This window comes from Bufo gargarizans, chromosome 4, assembly GCF_014858855.1.
Source record: "Bufo gargarizans isolate SCDJY-AF-19 chromosome 4, ASM1485885v1, whole genome shotgun sequence".
NCBI lineage: Eukaryota > Metazoa > Chordata > Amphibia > Anura > Bufonidae > Bufo > Bufo gargarizans.
Window position 1 is genome coordinate 63303517 of NC_058083.1, and position 21642 is coordinate 63325158.

Below are 21642 nucleotides of genomic sequence, written 5' to 3' on the forward strand. Positions count from 1 at the left end.
CCCACCACTGATCAGCTTTGGACAGCTGATCAGCAAGTTAGAATTTTTTTGGGGGGGTTTTAACTTTTTTTTATTTAGTTTTTTTTTCTGTTAGGTTTAGGGCAAGGTCCGCGAACACCCATGCCCCCACACACATGCACACTAAATAAAGTTTTCCACGCACGCACACACACACTCCCCTATGGCCCGCCGGATGTTCTCGGCCGAGGAGGCATACGCCCAGCTTGCCTCCAACTCTGAGGGCCCCAGTGAGGACGAGGATGACCCCACTTTCCTCTTGTCATCCACGTCCTCCTCATCATCTAGCAATGATGATGAGCACCCAAGGCGGTGGAGACGCCGATAGGAAGAGCAAGGGGACCGCCATGCTAGGGACCCTGTGGCCCACCCTAGTACAAGCAGCTCTTGTCCTCACACTAGATTTCCGGCCCACCAGATAAGTCCACTGGAGCCCCCTACCGGTGAACTTGCATGGTGTATCCCAGAGGATTTTGAGCCTGTGATTCCTGATTTTGTTGGCCAACCAGGAATCCAGATTCCCACCGTGGGCTTCACTGAATATGACTATTTTAGTCTTTTTTTCAGTGACCACTTTGTGAATCTGATGGTGGAGCAATCGAACTTGTACGCCCAACAGTTCATTGCTAAACACCCGGGCTCCTATTTGGCTAGAGCCGGTGGCAGGACTCCGGTCAGTGCAGCCGAGATGAGGACATTTTGTGGCCTTGTGCTGCACATTGGCCTAGTAAAAAAAAACAGTGTCAGGCTGTACTGGAGTGGGGACGTCCTCTACCAGACCCCACTTTACAGTACGGCAATGACACGCTCCCGTTTTGAGGCCATTCGGAAATGCCTGCATTATGCAGATAATGCAGCATGTCCCCTCCCCAAGGTGATCCTGTTTATGACCGCCTGTACAAAATCAGGCCGGTCATCGATCACTTTGGGGCCAAATTTTTGGAGGCCTATGTACCTGGAAGGGAGGTCTCTCATTGCTTTCAAGGGGAGACTCATTTTACGCCAGTATGTTCCCTCTAAGCCGGCGAAGTATGGCGTGAAGCTGTACAAACTTTGTGAGAGTACCTCAGGGTACACTTAAAAGTTTCCCCCAGAATGTCCCCCCACTCTGGGTGTTAGCGGGAAACTTGTGTGGGACCTTATGCACCCACTGTTAGATAAGGGTTACCACCTGTACGTGGATAACTTTTATACTAGTATCCCCTTGTTCCAGTCCCTCGCCGCCAGATCCACGTCCGCTTGTGGGACCGTGTGGAAAAATCAACGCGAGACCCTGTGCGAGGTACCTGTCCCTGTGCGAGGTACCACAGCAACTGTGCGAGGTACCGCTGCAAGGGTCCGTCGACTACAATCTGTATATGGGAGGAGTTGATCTCTCTGATCAAGTCCTCAAGCCATATAACGCCATGTGCAAAACCCGGGCATGGTACAAAAAAGTTTCGGTCTACTTGGTACAGGTTGCACTCTTTTGTGCTGTCCCGGAGCGCTGGCAACACAGGGAAATTCCTCCAGTTCTATAAGGCAGTCCTCAAGGCCCTGATCTTTTCTGACTGGGAAAGAGCAGGCCGGAGTACGTCGGGAACTGGAGGCGCCCGGATCGCCCCAGGCCAAAACTTTCCAGGGGTGGTCCCCCATACTGGAAAGAAGGGACGGACCCAAAAAAGGTGCAGAGTGTGTCACAGAAGGACACCACCACTCAGTGTGACACTTGCCCCGATCATCCGAGCCTCTGCATTATTGGTTGCTTCAGGGACCACCACACTTCCATGGAGTACTAAATTTATAATCCCCTTCTCCAATTTCAATTCCATTTAGCCACTGACAATCGAAAAAAAACTATGGTTCTCAGACTTGAGACACCCCAAAAATGATATTTTGTAAAACTAAAATAAATAAAGTAGACATATTAAGTATCACCGCTTCTGTAAGAATCTTCTCTATAAAAATACCCCATGACCTAACCCCTCAGATGAACACGGTCAAAAAAATAAAATAAAAACAGTGCAAAAAAAGGTATTTTTTTGTCACCTTACATCACAAAAAGTGTAATAGCAAGCGATAAAAAGTAATATGCCCCCAAAATAGTGCCCATAAAACCGTCCTCTCATGCCGAAAAAAATGAGCCCCTACATAAGACTAGAAAAAAAAAATGATAATATAGTGTAAAACCTAAATAAATTTTTAAAAAGTAGACATATTAGGTATCGCCGCGTAGTGTAGTTTTTTAGATGGGGGTCACTTTTATGGAGTTTCTCTATGGGTGCATCAGGGGGGCTTCAAATGAGACATGGTGTTTACGACCACATATGGGTTTCTGCAAACTACAGAATCAGGGCAATAAATATTGAGTTTTGTTTGGCTGTTAACCCTTGCTTTGTAACTGGAAAAAATGGATTAAAATCGAAAATTTGACAAAAAATTGAAATTCGTAAATTTCATCTCCATTTGCCAATAACTCTTGTGGAACACCTAAAGGGTTAACAAAGTTGGTAAAATCAGTTTTGAATACCTTGAGGGGTGTAGTTTCCTAGATGGAGTCACTTTTATGGAGTTTCTACTCTAGGGGTGCATCAGGGGGGCTTCAAATGGGACATGGTGTAAATAAACCAGACCAGCAAAATCTGCCTTTCAAAAACCACACGGCATTCCTTTCCCTCTACGCCCCGCTGTGTGGCCGTACAGTAGTTTACAACCACATATAGGGTGTTTCTATAAACTACAGAATCAGGGCAATAATAATTTGTTTGGCTGTTAACCCTTGCTTTGTTACTGGAAAAAATGTATTAAAATTGAAAATTTGCCAATAAATTTAAATTCTGAAATTTCATCTCCATTTGCCAATAACTCTTGTGGAACACCTAAAGGGTGAAAAAAGTTTGTAAAATCAGTTTTGAGTAACTTGAGGGGTGTAGTTTTCAAAATGGGGTCATTTTTGGGTGATTTCTATTATATAAGCCTCGCAAAGTGACTTCAGACCTGAACTGGTCCTTAAAAAGTGGGTTTTGGAAAATTTCAGAAAAATTTCAAGATTTGCTTCTAAACTTCTAAGCCTTGTAACGTCCCCAAAAAATAAAATGTCATTCCCAAAATGATCCAAACATGAAGTAGACATATGGGGAATGTAAATTAATAACTATTTTTGGAGGTATTACTATGTATTTTAGAAGTAGAGAAATTGAAACTTGGAAATTTGCACATTTTTCCAAATTTTGGGTAAATTTGGTATTTTTTAATAAATAAAATAGAATTTTTTTTACTTCATTTTACCAGTGTCATGAAGTACAATATGTGATGAAAAAACAATCTCAGAATGGCCTAGATAAGTAAAAGCGTTTTAAAGTTATTAACACATAAAGTGACACATGTCAGATTTGCAAAAAATTGCCTGGTCCTTAAGGTGAAAATGAGCCGAGTCCATAAGGGGTTAAAAGGGGGAGTGCCGAGGAGGAGGGCGGAGCTATGTAATAACACTAAAATAGGGCGACCTTGTTTTCCCAGATATGTCATTTTTTTGGCTATAAACTAATTGTCTGGCTGGGATTTAAAATTTACCAAAAATGTCCAGGATTCTCGGGAGGGCCTCAGCATTGCAGATGTGGTGAGCAGAGTTGGGAGTTGTAGTCCTCTCCTCCTACACTTCCTCTCTGAATTGTCCTCTGCTATCATACAATAACAGTCTGGACATGCTGGGAGTTGTAGTCCTCTTCTCTTATAACTCCTCCTGTATTCTTCTCTGATATTACATAATAACAGACTGGACATGCTGGGAGTTGTAGTCCTCTCCTACCTCTTCCTGTATTGTCCTCTGACATCACATAATAACAGGCTAGACATACTGGGAGTTGTAGTCCTCTCCTCTTCTACCTCTTCCTGTAATGTCCTCTGATATCACATACTAACAGGCCGGACATGCTGGGAGTTGTAGTCCTCTTCTATTATACCTCCTCCTGTAATGTCCTCTGATGTCACCTAATGACAGCTCGACATGCTGAGAGTTGTAGTCCTCTCCTCTGATACCTCCTTCTGCAATGTCCTCTGATATTACATAATAACGGGCTGGACATGCTGGGAGTTGTATCCTCGCCCATTGTCCCAGGTAAAGTGTCCTCTTGGGGATTAAGAGAGTGGCACCCTAAAATAATAGGCAGGCAGTCCGTAAAAACACATCACTATAGAAGATATGGGCTGGTGACGGCTCATGTAGCCTTATATCTACTCCCCTATTGTGTCTCCTAATAGACTTGTCTCCTCCCTATCTCCTCATAGATTGTAAGCTCTTGGAGCAGGGCCCTCACTCCTCTTATTTTAACTGTTGACTTGTCTGTTGCTATGTTATTTATGACTCTGATTGTATATGAGCTCCCTGATTATAAAGCGCTGCAGAATACGTTGGCGCGATAGACGACAAATATAAATATTCCAAGCATTGCTCCTCCCACAGGAAAATCTAATCACATGACAGTGACATCATCACAGGTCTTTCATCGCCACATGACTGCTGCTGAGCTCCGCCCCTTCCTGATCACATGACAGTGACATCATCACAGGTCCTTCAGCTCTTGCAGTGCAGCAGATCCAGAGCAAGTCCTAGTGGGTAGTCACTGCTGTGGTGTCCGGAGCCTCTTCTTCTCTCTGGTATCAGCCATTTCTCCAGAATCCCCCTTTATCCCCGGTGCTGGGGGCTCTGAGAAGCGGGGTCTCTCCAGGAGCAGTAAGTGCGGTTGTGGATCTCACTAATGCTCTTGTCCCTGGAGGATTTCCAGCCTCTCCTCTCCTCATAAAGGCGCTTGCAGAACTAGAAGCCTCCAGCTCCTCCAGTTCTCTCCTCTTCTCCTGAATGACCACCAAGGATGGACAGGAAGGATATCAGCAGAAGAATATTGGACCTCACCTTGGAGATCATCTCCCTGCTGAGCGGAGAGGTAAACTTTTCTAGATTTCTCTCCTCTTTATTGTATTCTGTAACAAGTCAGACATCGGGAAGGAGAATCCATCATAGGAAGTGATAGGAAGAGTCCAGGGTCCTGGAGAACGGCCTCCAGACCTTCCAAGTGATGGAGAACCTGAAGATCAGCCACCAGTATGGTCAGTGATGTATCATGGAGACCAATAGTCATGTTGTAGGAGCCATGAGAAGGTAAGTAGGCACGTTGTACCCAGGAGGAGAGGAAGCAGAGGAGGAGAGGGCCGGAGTGTGGCCTGGAGGGAGGATTTCTACCACTAGTTTGACATCTAGATGATACTGGACTATAACAAGGAGGCCTCCACTACGTCTAGAGGAAAGAAGGTTTCTCCACCAACTTAGAAGAGGATTCTTTACTGTAAGAGCAGTGAGACTATGGAGCTCTCTGCCATAGGAAGGAGTCATGGAGGATTCTCTAGAAGAGTCCAGGAGGGGCCTAGAGGTCTGGAGGGTAATAATATTCCAGCTTCTGGTGACTAGATTACTGGAGATGGGGCCATGATCTAGGGAGGAATACTGATTGTAGGTCTGGAGTTAATAATTAATTTCTTTCCCTAAGTGTCTCTCTCCATCCACAGGATTACACCATAGTGAAGAAGACATCAGGGAGGACTCCCATCATCCATGAGTCAGGAGGGTGGAGCAGGACCCCCATCACAGAGCCTCCCCCCCTGATACATGAGCAGAAGATCCTAGAACTAACCCACAAGATGATGGAGCTGCTGACTGGAGAGGTGACACTGCTGGGAAATTCTCCAGTAACAGCACTGGAGGGGTCTGGGTGATGACGGTGTCATTGTGTTGTCAGGTTCCTGTAAGGTGTCAGGATGTGGTGGTCTATTTCTCCATGGAGCAGTGGGAGTATATAGAAGGACACAAGGATCTTTACAAGGAGGCCATGATGGAGGCTCCCCGGCCTCTAACATCACCAGGTAATAGGAGATCGTCCTGATTATAAAAGTGTAAAGATCACATAGATACTACTCCCATCATCTCATCAGCTCATGTAATAGCCTCTCCTGTCCCTGTGTGTTTCATACAGATGGACTCATAGAACGAAATCCCCCCGAGAGATGTCCCCGTCCTCTGTATTCCCAGGACTGTCCAGAGGAGAAGCTCCCAGAGAACTATCAGGTAGATGGAGCTGAGCCCTATACACATCTATATAAGGGGGTCCTGCAGCCATAGAGGGGGTCATAGATTGTGGGGGTCTCTTATGTGGATCTGTTAGATTTCCCACCTGTCTGCTGTATTGTCCTGAATTGTTACAGATGACAAATCAGGGGGAAGATCTGACTGATATTAAAGTGGAGGATGAAGAAGAGCGGATGATGAGCGATCCCCCGTGTAAGACTGAGGTGGAGGAGGACATTCCAGTCCATGTGACCACAGGTATGGAGTAATGAATGGAGGAAGGGAATTGGGAGGTTTCTTCAGGTGAGACTCCAGATACAGTTGCAGTAAAGTAGCACTCAGGGCAGTGACCCCTGTATTATGTACAGTGCAGGAGAAATCTTCTCCCAGCTCTTCTCTCCATCCTCTCATGCTCCAGGCTGGACACTCGGCTTAGCATCAGGTTTTGGAGGCACGCCGGCTACGATGAACGGCTTCAGTGATGGCCAGGGTCTGAGGAAACTCAGTTTAACCACCTTAAGGGGTTTTCCAGGCTTATTATCTGATTGATTGCCACTCCTTCACGGTCAGCTGTTCCTTGAAGGATCTAGCGCCTTTAATGAAATAGGAAACTCAGCGCCGTTCAAAGTGCAGTGGCCCTGCTGGGTTACTGCAGCTCAGCTGCCATTAAAGTTAAGGGCAGCTGTGCTGTAGTAACCTGGTACAGCCACAACCCTTACGGAGCTTTCTGTGAAGGTTCTCATTCATCTTGGTCATGGTATATCAGTAGTGATAAGTCAGAAGAACTGGACTTGTTATTTTTTTTTCTTGAAGACCTTTTGCTAGTCATCTGACTTAGTCCGACTGGTTTGTATGACAAAATGGCATTACATTTCAGTGACTTGTGCTTTGAGAATGTTTATAGACGTATATGAATTGTATTACTTTCATGGATTGACACTTTTTATCTATTGCTTTTTTCTGAAAAATAAAATAAACCTAAAAACAATGACAACAAAATAAGGGGATTGTCTATTCCTTTACAAGTGATGACCTGTCCTCAGGATAGACCTTCACTATCTGATTGGTGGGGATCTAACACCTTGTCCCCTGCTGGTCAGCTGTTCTGCAGTAGCTCCGGTGCAGGAAGTCAGCGCTGGAACTACACTGCTCAGTCTGTGGACGAAGCTGGTTACTGCAGTGCTGCTTCCATTCATCTCAATAGTAGCAGCACTACAGGAACCAGCTGTGTCCAACGCACAATGGATGGACCTAATCAGAGGTGTGTGGGACCCCTGACAATCAGATACTGGAGGCCCAGCCTGAGGATAGGCTATTAATTATAAAGGAGTAGACAACCCCTGTAAGGTCTAAAATAGGCCGTTCACAAAATGTTTAGGTTATTGTAATAAAATCATCCCCACTTGATATCTAAGGACCAACTGTGGTGGCAGAGGACAGGCCTGATTGTCAGAGAAGGGTGTGATTCTCAGATTTCTGAATGTTTTCAGGTCTGGGTTTATGTAATAGAAGTGATCGGTGAGTGTAGAGCAGAGTCCAGGACTTTATCATCCATCCATTATAATTATAAGGACACGACCACAAATGATTTTCTTTTAGTTCAGTTTTTGATTCAGTATTTTGTGCCAAAGCCAAGAAAGGATTCATATAAATGGGAAATATAAAGGAAGGACTTGTACTTCTCCTTCCTTTTGACATAAAAACTACATCAAAAACTGCACACAGCCTGATAGGAAGCTTCTAGAATTGTCTTCTTTACTGTTTGGAAATAAAACACAAAATGTCTTTTTAATCCTAACAGAAAATCCCAGTAAGATCTCTGAGGGAAACTTCATCTTATCACTAAATTATAAAGGAGAAGATGAAGATATCGGGAATGGCTCTTCAGGAGAAAACCTCATTACTTATAATGTCCATCCAGGACTTCACAGAACAGATCTGTCATATAATGATCCTAATCATAAGGAACCTTCTTCTGACCAATCACAGATTGTTATCACAAGTACCGGGCCCAAAGAGGTTGCAAATTTTCAGTGTGGGGAATGTGGAAAACAGTTTACAGACATCTCAGATCTATATGCACACAGACGAAGTCACACAGGAGAGGAGCCATATTCATGTTCAACATTTGGGAAAGGTTTTATGTATGAATCGCAAGTGATGAAGCATGAGGGAATTCATACAGCAGAGACGTCGTATTCATGTTCAGAATGCGGTAAATGTTTTACAAAAAAGTCAAGTCTTATTATACATCAGAAAATTCACACAGGAGAGAAACCATTTTCATGTTCCGAATGTGGGAAATGTTTTGGACATAAATCCAATCTTGCTAAACATCAGAGAGTTCACACAGGAGAGAAACCGTATCCATGTTTAAAATGTGGGAAAGGTTTTATATATAAATCACAGCTTACTGATCATGAGAAATGGCACAAAGTAGAGAAGCCGTATTTATGTTCAAAATGTGGGAAAGGTTTTATATATAAATCACTGCTTGCTAGACATCAGATAGTTCACACAGGAGAGAAGCCGTATCCATGTTCAAAATGTGGGAAAGGTTTTATATATAAATCACAACTTGCTGATCATGAGAGAAGTCACACAGGAGAGAAGCCGTATTTATGTTCAAAATGTGGGAAAGGTTTTATATATGAATCACAACTTGCTGATCATAAGAGAAGTCACACAGGAGAGATGCCGTATTTATGTTCAAAATGTGGGAAAGGTTTTCCATATAAACCACTGCTTGTTGATCATGAGAGAAGTCACATAGGAGAGCAGTATTCATGTGCAGAATGTGGGAAAGGTTTTCTTTATAAAGGGACCCTCAAGGTGCATCAGCTAAGTCACACAAAAGAAAAAACATTTATATGCTCCAAATGTGGTGACTGTTTTACAAAAAAGTCAGGTCTTGTTTCACATGAGAAAATTCACACAGGAGAGAAGCCATTTTGATTTTCTTTATGTGAAAAAGAAAAACAGAATTTTAAACTCATTAGAGAATTCACACATAGAAGAAATTAAATTGTTGTTTGGAATGTGGGAAAAGTTTCCATGCATTAAACAGCCTATATTAGAGTATATTTTTCTGTGGAATTACCCTGGGTCTGCCAAACACCCAAATTATATTACCCAGTGACCAGGATCCATGGAGGAAAAGTATTGAGGATATGAAAAAAAGAAGAGCGTTGTTTACTGTCAGAGCAGTGAAGATGAATTGTCCCCATGGACCTTGCTTCTTACCGTATTCATACCTCCTCCAGCACTGCAGGAGAATCCAAAGGGACACAGTGAGAAACGGAAGGACACCTCCTGTAGACTTTTATGTAACCTATGTGGACATATGGAATGGGTATTTGCTTTTCACTAATACAATATATCAAGATAAAGGTGATGGGGAAAAATAACAAATTGAGTTGACAATAATTTGTTAAAAACCCAGATCTTCTATTTCCTTCCATTTCCTTCTCTTTGCCTCATTCACACTTGTGTATTCTGGTCAGTATCTTACACCAGTATTTGTAGGATATAAATAGGAGTAGCTCCCGACCATGGAAGACTTTCCATTATACCTTTATCTGTTTTATTCCGTTCCCTGTTACGGCTTACAGATACTGATACAAGATACCGACCGAAATACAAAAGTGTGAATGAGGCCTTACTGTCTATTGGTCTCTTCCAATGGAGCTTTAATTGCCTACTCTCCCATAGAGATCATGCACAGTCAGTTATACATCTCATATCTTCCTTGGCGGTCTGTGGAAGTCTTCATTCATCTAGGTCATGATTTATCAGTAGTAATAAATCAGAGCAACTGGAGATGTATTTTTTTCTCAAAGACTTTTCACTGGTCATCTGAATTCCTATCACGCATGATGTTGCAGATAGCTGGAAGTTAAGAATAAACGTACGACTGGCTTGATCAAAAACTAAGGAGCATATAGGTGACCCCTATAAAACCCTAAGAGCTCACCCTGACTGCTAAGCACATACAAAGGTCTCAAAGGTAGACGATTGTATGCCCACGTACCTAAGACTGTGTGACACCTGAAAACCCTATAATAGTGAGGGGACACGACCACCAGCTCCCTGCATTTTATACGGAGGGAGTCAGGGTCACCTAGAATCAAGCCAGCAAGGAAACACAATACATGAAAGGACCTATATAAACAAGCAGAAGCCTCCAGCAGTGAAAACTTCAATCCAGAAAGTAGTATAAACCGCAAAGTGAGGCAGTATGGGAGGGAATATAAAGGAAAGAGGATTAGTCTAAATAGGTGACACCTGGGAGAAGGAAATGAGATGAGAAAGTGAAACCAAAACAAAGAACATCATGCAAGAGGTAGAGAAGGACTTCTGTCAGACCTTCTCACAGAACTAGTGGTGACAATTCCTTTCTCGTATAGAATGGCTTGTACAAGAAATCTCCGGCAATATACACTGCCACTTACAATGCTGTCCTAACACCTCTCCTGATGCAGTACAATTACACCTAATAGCATCATTAATGCAAATGCAATCAACACCTTACCTCCATGGCTGAACCATGAATCACTAGTGTCGGAGATTTCTCATATAAGCTATTCTAATTTACAAAGACAGTCGGATGACTTGTGAAATACCAGTCCAGTTGCTCTGACTTAATACTACTGACATTCCTTGATGGGTTTCTCACAAAGAGAGGAAAATACAAGTAGCGCTCAGGGATCACCGAGTAAATAACTTTATACACTCATTGACACAAAAATAACCCACCAAAAAGGAGTTGTTGGAATGAAGCTTTCTCTGTGTGTGATTGTACTGATGATAAATGTGAGTGATTCTAATATTGGAATGGAAGTCCCAAGGTCAATTGATGTCATCACTGTAAGTCAGCGTGTTCCAAGCCCATGAACCAGGATTTTTAGCCAAATTATATATTGGTTGGCCCGATTAATATTTCATATTTGAGTTTGGTATGCCTGGGTTGGTAAAAATGTGTAAACCTTGGTGGTCCCATTATCCTACTCAGGGACACCTACAAGATGTTTTGGCTCAAATTAGAATTATGCCATACAACCTTCCACTTTTTCCGTTTAAATTGGCCAGCCTCCTGTCAATGACAAAAAGGATGGTGAAGTCTACTGTAAACCACACCTGGTTCAGATTCCTGGGGATACACCTCGTGTAAGTCTGGCCAACTTTCCACTGTTATCCCAGTGTAGATCCCTCACCGATCTAACTGGTATGCCTTCCATTATTTCATCCTCATTCTATTTCTGTACTGTTTGATTATCAGTATGTCCCTTTTTGTCATCATTTTGTAACTTTTAGCTCTGTTATATTAAATCTTAAAATAATTTGTTCCTTGCTACTCTAAACGTACCCATACCCTCTAAATACCGCTCTGCTGTGTGACCATTGAAGACCAGTGTACTAGAGGTTTACCTATCTTATGCTAGAAAGTAACATAATTGGATTGCTGTGCATCTGTTCCCGGGGCGTTCCTTCAGCCTTACTGGATGGATGCGGGAAGCGTTGTGTACGGACATATTTGGGGGTCACTTCACTCCTCAATAGTCTAATGCTTTATGAAAGTGTGGATGTGGAGTTCCTCCTAACATTCACATCCTAGGTCACGGGTGCTGTTAATGCCAGAGTGCCCCTCATGGTCTGTCATGTTGCACGTGTGCGCAGTCAGGACATGCTTATTAACAAACATGTTTTCCCTTGGAAAAATAAGATAATAATATTCTGACATTTAGCTCCTATTAAGGGTATTTTTTATAGTGTATTCTAGTGAGGTGTAGCGTTTTCTTCACGTAGACTTCTTTATGTATATTTTTCATCTATCAGATCTGGTGACCAGTATTTTGATGATGAAATGTTGACGTGATGTTGCATGCTTTACCCTTGCACAAATTTTGTGCCATTTTGACCTCGGCCCTTTTTGGCCCCACTTTTGGTTTTGGAGTACAAAAGAGGTTATGTTTTCTGCTTACACCACTTTTAAGGCAGGTTCATAATTTGAAACTAGAAAAACTAGTAGTATTTCTATACAAAGTACTCCAACCCAGCCTCATGAGAAACTGACTTTAGATATTACCCTCATGATAAATTCCCCCCTTAGGGCTCATGCACACAAATGTATTTTATTTCTGTTCCCGTTTAGTTTTTTTGCGGACCGTGTGTGGAACTATTCTTTCAATGGGTCCATAATAAATAAACAAAAGTTACTCCGTGTGCATTCCGTTTCCATATGTCCGTTCCACAATAAAATCTGTATTTTTTGCGGATCCGTGTTTTGCGAACCCCAAAATACATACGGTCATGTGCATGAGCCCTTAGACTGTACGCATACGATAAACACTGCAGCCATGAGGTCTGGATTACTGCCAGATTGGGCCATTGCTACTGATGTGTTCTGGGAGCTTGGAGTATGTTTTTATGTTGGTTCAGGGAATTGTTGCATGTCCCAGTCTGCTCCACATCCATTATTACTAGGTGATGTTTTTATAAGTTTGGGGCAGGTGCAGGACTCTAATATAATAACTTGACTCAAATACACCTACAGTACAATGATAAATGCCCCCTGCCCCTATACAATGGGGAAAATAAGTAATTGATACACTGGTGATTTTGTAAGTTTTCCCGCCTACAAAGAATGGAGAGGTCTGTAATTTTTATCGTAGGTACACTTCAACTGTGAGAGACAGAATCGAAAAAATAATCCAGAAAATCACATTGTATGATTTGTAAATAATGAATTTGCATTTTATTGCATGAAATAAGTATTTGATACAATAGAAAAACGGAACTTAATATTTGGTGCAGAAACCTTTGTAGTTACAGAGGTCAGACGTTTCCTGTAGTTCTTGACCAGGTTGCACACACTGCAGCAGGGATTTTGGCCCACTCCTCCGTACAGATCTTCTCCAGATCTTTCAGGTGTCGGGGCTGGGCCATTCCAGGACCTTGAAATGCTTCTTATGGAGCCACTCCTTAGTTGCCCTAGCTGTGTATTTCGGGTCATTGTTATGCATGAAAGACCCAGCCACGACCCAACTTCAATGCTGCTACTGAGGGAAGGAGGTTGTTGGCAAAAAACTTTTGATACATGGCTCCATCCATCCGTCCCTTAATATGGTGCAGTCGTCTAGTCCCCTTTGCAGAATTGCACCCCCAAAGTATGATGTCCCCTCCCCCCCATGCTTCATGGTTGTGACAGTGTTCTTGAGGTTGTATTCATCCTTCTTCCTCCAAACTTGGTGAGTGTAGTTGATATCAAAAATTACTATTTTGTTCTCATCTGACCACATAAATTTCTCCCATGCCTCCTCTGAATCATCCATATGGTCATTGGTGAACTTCAAACGGGCCTGGACATGTTCTGGCATGAGCAGGGGGACCTTGCCTGTCCTGCCGGATTTAATTCATGACGGCTTAGTGTGTTACTAATGGTAATCTTTGAAACTGTGGTCCCAGCTCTCTTGAGGTCATTGACCAGGTCCTCCGGTGTACTTCTGGGCTGATTCCTGACTTTTCTTAGAATCATGTTGCCTTCTCACCAAGTTGCTTGCCTATTGTCCTATAGCCTTTCCAGCCTTGTGCAGGTCTACAATTTTGTCTCTGGTGTCCTTAGACAGCTCTTTGGTCTTGGCCATGGTGGAGAGGTTGGAGTGTGATGGATTGAGTGTATGGACAGGTGTCTTTTATACAGGTAACGAGTTGAAACAGGTGCAATTAATACAGGTAATGAGTGCAGAGTAGGAGGGCTTCTTAAAAAAACTAACAGGTCTGTGAGAGACAGAATTCTTGCTGGTTGGTAGGTGATCAAATACTTATCTCATGCAATAAAATGTAAATCAAACATTTTTTAATCATACAGTGTGATTTTCAGATTTTTTTTTAAATCTGTCTCTCACAGCTGAATTGTACCTACGATAAAAATTACATACCTCTCCATTCTTTGTAGGTGGGAAAATTCTCTAAATCAACACTGTATCAAATACTTATTTTCTCCACTGTATATATGGGGTGGTCCTAGTAAGCCCTTGGCTTTGACCACAGAAAATTGAGATAGAACTTTGAATTTAAGCAGTTATTCTACATAGCTCCCTGAGATAACCATGCACTTCTGACAATTGTGTTACAACATCTTAAACCCGTCCAGAATTTAATTGGGTGGCAAACCAGGCATTAATCATGACAGTTGTTTCAGAAAGGCTCCCTTAAGGTGTTGTCACAGTCCCTCCCATGACAAAGGTGAGAAGATCTGAGAGACTTGCGGCACATGAGGGCATCTGACAGTCTCTCTGTTTTCATCTTGCAGTGTTGTTGTTTGGTAACGACCACACCTTTTGTCAGGGGCAGCTTGTGGTCATTACTGAGGCTCTATTTAGTTCTGACTCACACTGCTTGCCATGCGGGTGATATTTCCTGCTGGAGTTCGCTTTGACAACCTTGAGGAAACAAGTTTCTGAACTGCAAGAATTTGGTACCAGCTATCAAGAAAAAATTTCACAGTTACAAGGCTTAGTACAAAATCAACAAAGAGAAATAATTGAATTGCAAAGACAACTTTTGGATGTGCGTGGTCTAGCCGGGGATACACGCATGCCATTACCATCAAAGTTTAATGGAGATCAATGTCATTATCGGGGGTTCCTTAATCAATGCCGCATATATTTTCAAATGCAGCCAGCTCCTTTTACCAGTGACAAGAAAAAAGTATTGTTCATCATCAATCTTTTGACTGACGAAGCTCTTGCATGGGCTTCACCATACGTGGAAACAAATAGTGATCTTTTGAACGAATTGAATAGCTTCATCTCTGCTATGAGTCGAGTCTTTGATGACCCTAACCGTTGTTCCAAAGCTGAAGCCAAATTCCACAATCTACGACAAGGGAAACGTTCAGTTGCTGAATACACTGCAGAATTCCGCTGCTAGGTAGCTGATACTACTTGGAATCTAGCAGCCCAGAAAAGCCAGTTTCGACGAGGACTTTCAGAACAAGTAAAAGATGAGCTTGCTAGAGTGGAAGCCCCTGATGATTTGGAGGACTTTATTCAATTGTGTATCCAAGTTGCTTCCCCAAAGTTTCCAGTAATTTTGGGTATCCCTTGGCTAACTACTCATAACTAGGGTTGAGCAAACCTGAACTGTAAAGTTCAGGTTCGTACCAAACTTTAGGATCTTTGGACCCCGAACATTTCACTAAAAGTTCGGGTTCAGTGCTCGGCGATTTCTTAGCGCTTTTTTAAAGGCTACAGAGCAGCCAATCAACAAGCGTTTAACCTTAGAAGCCATCACAGCCATGCCTACTAATGGCATGTCTGTGATTGGCCAGGGCAGCATGTGACCCAGCCTCTATATAAGCTGGAGTCACGTAGGGCCGCACATCACTCTGCTGTTACTAGTGTAAGGAGAGGATGCTGCTGGTGATTTCAGGGAGAGAATCTGACTCAGCGATCTACAGTCGTGGCCAAAAGTTTTGAGAATGACACAAATATTAGTTTTCACAAAGTTTGCTGCTAAACTGCTTTTAGATCTTTGTTTCAGTTGTTTCTGTGATGTAGTGAAATATAATTACACGCACTTCATACGTTTCAAAGACTTTTATCGACAATTACATGACATTTATGCAAAGAGTCAGTATTTGCAGTGTTGGCCCTTCTTTTTCAGGACCTCTGAAATTCGACTGGGCATGCTCTCAATCAACTTCTGGGCCAATTCCTGACTGATAGCAACCCATTCTTTCATAATCACTTCTTGGAGTTTGTCAGAATTAGTGGGTAGTGCTCCATCGTGCTTGAAAATGCATTGTTCTTCACCAAACTGTTGTTGGATTGTTGGAAGAAGTTGCTGTTGGAGGGTGTTTTGGTACCATTCTTTATTCATGGCTGTGTTTTGGGGCAAAATTGTGAGTGAGCCCACTCCGTTGGATGAGAAGCAACCCCACACATGAATGGTCTCAGGATGCTTTACTGTTGCCATGACACAGGACTGATGGTAGCGCTCACCTTTTCTTCTCTGGACAAGCCTTTTTCCTGATGCCCCAAACAATCGAAAAGAGGCTTCATCGGAGAATATGACTTTGCCCCAGTCCTCAGCAGTCCATTCACCAAACTTTCTGCAGAAGATCAATCTGTCCCTGATGTTTTTTTGGGAGAGAAGTTGCTTCTTTGCTGCCCTTCTTGACACCAGGCCATCTTCCAAAAGTCTTCGCCTCACTGTGCGTGCAGATGCGCTCACACCTGCCTGCTGCCATTCCTGAGCAAGCTCTGCACTGGTGGCACTCCGATCCCGCAGCTGAATCCTCTTTAGGAGACGATCCTGGCGCTTGCTGGACTTTCTTGGACACCCTGAAGCCTTCTTAACAAGAATTGAACCTCTTTCCTTGAAGTTGTTGATGATCCTATAAATTGTTGATTGAGGTGCAATCTTAGTAGCCACAACATCCTTTCCTGTGAAGCCATTTTTATGCAACGCAATGATGGCTGCACGCGTTTCTTTTCAGGTCACCATGGTTAACAATGGAAGAACAATGATTTCAAGCCTCACCCTCCTTTTAACAGGTCAAGTCTGCCATTTTAACCCAATCAGCCTGACATAATGATCTCCAGCCTTGTGCTCGTCAACATTCTCACCTGAGTTAACAAGACGATTACTGAAATGATCTCAGCAGGTCCTTTAATGACAGCAATGAAATGCAGTGGAAAGTTTTTTTTGGGATTAAGTTAATTTTAATGGCAAAGAAGGACTATGCAATTCATAAAAAAACTTTTATCTGTCTGTTAGTTAGGTGGGCGGCGGCCAGCACTGCATCTGAGCTTTTGTGACATTCAAATCCAAGCTTGAAATACTGAACTAATAATCTGGTTTTAAAACAAACACCCTTTTTTTGACAATATCCAACATCTGGTGCATTTGCAGGATTAGTCAATGTGCAATTTAAGCTACAAATACAGCCATAATTTTCTGTATTTTTTTTGGCAAAATACACAATTTTACAGCCCTTGCAGCATCAGCACGTGTGAAATTCAAGGGTTATATACTGCTATAATATTCAGTTATTAAACAAACAGCCGTTTTGGGCAAAAAAACTAATTGCAGCCTAGTCTGGATGTGTACGTGTGAGATACATACTTTAAATACTGTTGTTATATTCTTCTATTAATTAAAGCACCCTTTTTGGGCAAAATGCACAATTTTACTGCCCTTGCTGCATCAGCACGTGTGAAATTCAAGGGTTATATACTGCTGTCATATACAGTTTTTAAACAAACACCCGTTTTGGGCAAAAAAAATAATTTTGCAGCTTTTGCTGTATATGTCATTGTGAGATACACACTTTAGATACTGGGGTTATATTCAGTTATTTGAAATACAGCCATTTTGGGCAAACAAATTTAATTGTGGCCTAGTCTGCATCTGTACATGTGAGATACACCCTTTAGATACTGTGGTTATATTCAGTTATTAAACAAACACCCATTTTGGGCAAAAAATTTTTTTGCGGCCTAGTCTGCATCTGTACGTGTGAGATACAACCTTTATATACTGTCGTTCTATTCTGCTATTAATTAAACACCCATTTAAGGCAAGATCCTAAACTTGAGAAATATAAGGAGAACGTCAAATAAGTTACGTGGCGTAGGTGGTGGTGCTGCTGGTGGAGCTCCTGTTGCAGGGAGAGGACATGGTCGATCTGTGCCAGCTACACGCACAAGTGAAACCCCTTCCTCAAGTGCGAGCAGGGCTGCCATCAGAAATTTTGGGGCCCCTTACACAGCTCAAGGCCTGGGCCCCCCCTCCTACCCCGCCCCTTTAGAATCCGTCCTGACCCCGGCTCCCGGCCCCCCCTCCCCCAAGGACCTACCCCCAATTATATTATTTTTTTACAGCTACAAAGACAGTAAAAAGTGATAATCAGTGATTTCAGTAAGGAATTGTTTTTTGACCAAATAATATGGAGCCTGCTACCACGACAAGGTAGACTCTTTTAAGCTGGATCCTCCACTAACACTATTACACTACCTGTTCTAATCTGCCTAGCAATCTTCCCCTGCCACATTTAAGAAAAAACACCTTAAAAGCACAAGGTTTACTGTTACAGTGTTATGGGGGGATCTGTGGAGGACTTACTGTTATGGGGGGGAATCTGTGGATGACACACTGTTATGGGGGATCTACGGATGACACACTGTTATGGGGGGGGGGGGAATCTGTGGATGACACACTGTTATGGGGGATCTACGGATGACACACTGTTATGGGGGGAATCTGTGGATGACACACTGTTATGAGGGATCTGTGGATGACACACTGTTATGGGGGATCTGTGGATGACGAACACTGTTATGGGGGGAATCTGTGGATGACACACTGTTATGGGGGTTCTGTGGATGACACTTTTATGGGGGATCTGTGAATGACACTGTTATGGGGGGAATCTGTGGATGACACACTGTTATGGGGGATCTGTGGATGACACACTGTTATGGGGGATCTGTGGATGACACTGTTATGGGGGATCTGTGGATGACGAACACTGTTATGGGGGATCTGTGGATGACACTTTTATGGGGGATCTGTGGATGACACTCAACCACTCTCAAACCCAACTGGTCAAACTTGTTAAATGGATCCCAAACACAATATGCACAATAACACCCTCCACCCCCTCCAACACTTAATTGACCCCTTCATGGCCTAAACATTTTTTTCAAAGCTGAACACAAAGCTAAATAGGGCTGGGTGGGCTGGCAAGGGAGGGGTTAATAACAATAAGTGATGGAGGATCCTGGCCCTGTGGGATAATCCAGAAAACAGCTTTGCATTTTACCCTCGAGCAAAGACCACACAACATCGAGCTGCCGAGCCAAGGAGACAACATAAGGATCAATATGAAAATAAATAATTTGGAGCCTTTGAAATAGCTCAGCTCAGTATGCGGCACAGGCTACTGTCACACTGCAGTTTCTGGGTCCGCCTGTGGGATCTGTTTCAGGGATCTCACAAGTGGCCCCAAACAGACCAGTTTTGCCCCAATGCATTCAGAATGGATAAGGATCCGTTCAGAATGCATCCGTTTGGCTCCGTTCTGCCTCCATTCTGCTATGGAGGCGGACACCAAAACGCTGCTTGCAGCAGGCAGGCAGGCTGGGGCGCGCTAATCTGAAGGCGGCTTCACGGCATGAGGCGGCAGCAGGCAGCGGACAGCGACAGCGTCTGACGTCACCTGCCGCTGCGCAGCTACATTCCTCTGCGCAGCGGCTCAGAGCCTTTTAAAGGGGAATGCAGCCGGAGCCGGTATATCAGGTATATTACGGGAATCAGCGGAGCGGGGGGTGGGGTCGGGCAAGGAATAGAGATAGGAAGTTCGGATCTTTCAGATCAATCGGTTCATTTAAATAATCAGCTCATTCAAATGAACTGATTCGTGAATCGGATCTTCGGTTCACTTGCTGAGTCTACTGACTGAAGAGCTCAGGTGGTGCGCATGCGTGGATGCTTCGATTCACTTGCTGACTCGCTGAGCCGGCTCTTGGTGCATTGTCTGAGCTCTGACTGAGTGAGTCAGGAATGAAGGGAAGCGGACAGGAGGACTCAGGAGCTGTGTGGTGGGCATTGTCCCCCACAGTGACAGCAGTCTGACAGCAGTACAACCAAGTGAATGCACAGGGAAAACTGGATGTGATAAGGTGATAACAGTAACACTGGCTGATAATAAAACAGTCCCCACAGTCCCCATCACGCAGGAAAAAAACTAGTGTGCAATCCGTGAAGAGAGATTGTCACCCTGTCGGATCCGTCCTGCCGCCGCTCCGTCCCCATTGACTATAATGGGGACGGAGGTGGAGCTCCGGCTCAGTACGGCAGTTCGCGGTGAGAGGCCGCTGGACTAAAAAGTTGGACATGCAGTACTTTTAGTCCGGCGGCCTTTCGCCATGCACTGCCGTGCTGCGCCGGAGCTCCGCCCCCGTCCCCATTATAGTCAATGGGGACGGAGCGGCGGTCCGGTGAAATAACAGCAGGACGGATCAGGGTGAACAGCCTGTCGGATCCGTCCTGCCGCTAGTGTGAAAGTAGCCTTACAATCTCATGGCTTCTGAGCAACAGATCGCGTGGTCTTCACAGTCATCTGTCCCTTCTCTCATCTCTCTGCTCCTGTCCCTTAATCTTATCACTGCTGCAACAAAAGCATCAGCCTCAGTGTGAACTGTTCTAGTGACTCACGGCTCTTTTAACTCAAAGAATCGAATGAGTCACAAACTAAGTCGGATCTTTAGATTCTTTTAACCTGTGACTCATCCGATTCTTAGACTCCCTGCACTTGTGTGACTCAGACTCAGAGCTGCTAGTGCTTGCTTTGCCTCAGCTCTGATTGGTTGGTGGGCGGGGAGGTGAGGGGCTGGAAGAAGCAGCTTCCACTCTAGGATCATATTACACTCCTCCCTGTACTTGTGTGACTCAGACTCAGAGCTGCTAGTGCTTGCTTTGCCTCAGCTCTGATTGGTTGGTGGGCAGGGAGGGGAGGGGCTGGCAGAAGCAGCTTCCACTCTAGGATCAGATTACACTCCTCCCGAGCCCCTCCCCTCCCTGCTGCCAGCGGCTCTGCTATTGTGTGCTGTGACTCACTGCCTCATCTCTGATTGGTTGGTGGGCGGGGAGGGGGGGGGGCTGGCAGAAGCAGCTTCCACTCTAGGATCAGATTACACTCCTCCCTGTACTTGTGTGACTCAGACTCAGAGCTGCTAGTGCTTGCTTTGCCTCAGCTCTGATTGGTTGGTGGGCAGGGAGGGGAGGGGCTGGCAGAAGCAGCTCCCACTCTAGGATCAGATTACACTCCTCCCGAGCCCCTCCCCTCCCTGCTGCCAGCGGCTCTGCTATTGTGTGCTAGGTCAGACTGAGCTGTTTCACTCGGATCCGCTCAGTCAGAGGAATCGACTCCTCCGGTTCAGTGAACTGAATCGATTCAAATGAATGATTCGTTCATGAACCGGACATCACTAGCAAGTAATAATCAATTGCCCCCCTCTAGCGATGCAATAAAGTTCAAATCAAGTCACTGACAAATGGGAGGGGGGGGGGAATAAAGAAGAAAAACATTTTTTTATTTTTTTATTGGAACTGGCCGGGCCCCCCCCAGGGTCCGGGCCCCTTACTGGGGTATTGGCTGTACCCCCCTGATGGCGGCCCTGAGTGCGAGTAGGCGACAGAACCTGCAGAGGTATTTGGTCGGGCCTAATGCGGCTCTACGAATGGTGAGGCCAGAACAAGTACAGGCGATAGTAGATTGTGTTGCTGACGGTGCATCCAGTTCCTTCACATTGTCTCCCACCCAGTCTCCTGCTGAAAGATCAGAGTTGGCAACTGCAGCCGATGTCCATCAGTCTTTCACCTCACATCCTTGCAAATCAGCCAAGCAGTCTGAGCCCCAAGTCATGTAGCAGTCTCTTCTGCTTTTTGATGACTCTGTTAGGGCAGGGGTGAAGACTGGGTGGAAGATGATGTGGAGGACGATGAGGTCCTCAACCCTA

At 44.2% G+C, this 21642-nt stretch overlaps 1 protein-coding gene and 1 long non-coding RNA gene across 2 annotated transcripts in view; both read left to right on the forward strand.

Moving 5' to 3' along the window:
- The window catches only part of LOC122933886, a gene marked incomplete at its 3' end in the record, with an annotated part of 272752 nt that overhangs the window by 48147 nt on the left and 202963 nt on the right, over positions 1 to 21642 (forward strand). The window lies entirely within an intron of this gene.
- Positions 6312 to 8335, forward strand: LOC122933949. Its single transcript, XR_006388613.1, has 2 exons — positions 6312 to 6373; positions 7917 to 8335. It is a non-coding gene; the product is annotated as an uncharacterized LOC122933949 (long non-coding RNA).